This window comes from Hoplias malabaricus, chromosome 1 (genome assembly GCF_029633855.1).
Source record: "Hoplias malabaricus isolate fHopMal1 chromosome 1, fHopMal1.hap1, whole genome shotgun sequence".
Taxonomy (NCBI): domain Eukaryota; kingdom Metazoa; phylum Chordata; class Actinopteri; order Characiformes; family Erythrinidae; genus Hoplias; species Hoplias malabaricus.
In genome coordinates, this window is record NC_089800.1 from 90,700,084 (window position 1) to 90,702,060 (window position 1,977).

Consider the following 1,977-nt stretch of genomic DNA (forward strand, 5'->3'; position numbering starts at 1 on the left):
AGGGCAATGATTAAGAGGGACGGCCGGGGGCATCCGTACCACACCGATAGAGGTGAAATTCGTTGACCGGTGTGGGACGAACGAAAGCGAAAGCATTTGCCAAGAATGTTTTCATTAATCAAGAACGAAAGTCGGGGGAGCGAAGACGATCAGATACCGTCGTAGTTCCGACCGTAAACTATGCCGACCCGCGATCCGGCGGCGTGAGGCTAGCGACCATGACCCGCCGGGCAGCGTGAGGGAAACCACGAGTCTTTGGGCTCTGGGGGGAGTACGGTTGCAAAGCTGAAACTTAAAGGAATTGACGGAAGGGCACCACCAGGAGTGGAGCTTGCGGCTTAATTTGACTCAACACGGGGAATCTCACCCGGCCCGGACACGGTAAGGATTGACAGATTGATGGCTCTTTCTTGATTCTGTGGGTGGTGGTGCATGGCCGTTGGGAGTTCGTGGAGCGATTCGTCTGGTTAACTCCGATAACGGACGAGACCCTGTGCCTTAAAAAGTTACACGGCCCTCCCTTGGGTCCCTGTGGGGGCTTGCGGCCCGAGGGGTTCGTCGGTCGGTGGCCGAACTTCTTAGAGCGATCCGGGGCAAGGCAAAGCCGTATGAGATTCGGGGCCATAACAGGTCTGTGATGCCCTTAGACGCCCGGGGCCGCACGTGAGTTACACTGGCTGGTTCAGCATGTGCATCCATCCTATGCCGAAAGGCCTGGGCAATCCTATGAACGCCTTCCCCGCTGGGGATAGGGGATTGTAACTTTTCCCCTTGAACGAGGAATTCCAAGTAGTCGCGGGTCACCAGCCCGCGTCGATTAAGTCCCTGCCCTTTGTACACACCGCCCGTCGCTACTACCGATTGGATGGCCTGGTGAGGTCCTCGGACCATCTCCGAGGTGCCCCTTTACCGGGGGGTTGCCTCGTTGAGGTGGGAAGTCGATCGAACCTGGGCATCTAGAGGGAGTAAAAGTCGTAACAAGGTTTCCGTAGGGGAACCTGCGGAAGGATCATTAACGGTGACCTGGCCACGGCCGGTTGTCGAGTCGGACTCGAGAGGCCAAACCTCCCCCGGCGGGTACCTTCAAGGTATGGACCGCAGAAGCCTCGTACCTTTCGTCGTCGGCCGACGTGAGTCTCTCCCCCTCCGGGTGGGTGGACGTAGCGAGCCGGCTTCGGAACTCGGGGTTATGCGAGGACCGCCTTAGGTGCATAGGTACCCCGGTCCGCCCCCCTCGTTCGCGGGGGGGAGAGTGGCGCCGGAGCCGCCCGCCGGGTCGTTAAACCAACCATTGATCGTTGAAGGCTTGATTGTGCGTGCGCGAGTCAAAGGGGCTTACTCACCCCCAGGGCGTTGGCCGGTGCTCGCCGGCCTCGGTGGGATCTCCCTGAACCCATCCCCCCGGCACAGGGGGTGGTGGTGGACGGGAGCGTACCGCCGGGCGAAACTCTTTCCCCTCACGGGGTTGGAGCGGAGCTTAAGAGCGCATGCAAATACCCCGATGTTGGCTTCGCAGAGACGGACCGTATAATAGTCTAAGGCCGGTGCGCGAGTTGAAGGGGCCTCACGAACCCCGGATGCGTTTAAACACCCGAAGGAGACGGCCGGTGCCCGCCGGTCCTGACTAGGTGGGATCTACCCAGCGCCTTCCCCTAAGCGGGGGACTTGGGAGCGTACCACCGGGCCTCGCTCATACCCTCCGGGGTGGAGAGCTTGGCTTTGAGCGCACGCCTGAATGCCTTAGACCGGGACCCGTAACGCAGCGAACCAAACCCTGGGCCTCGCCGGGAACGGTGGGGCCTAGACCCGGTCTCCTAAACCACGTAAGTCTCGGGCACCTACTCGGGCGATCGTCCCCCGGGCCGTAACTCCTCGGTCCGGTGGTGACGCCCAGGTTCAATGACCTTCCCCCCTCCACGGGGGGGAAGGCACCCGGCTTGAAATATTGTCAAACGTTGTCTCGTGTTCGAATGGCTT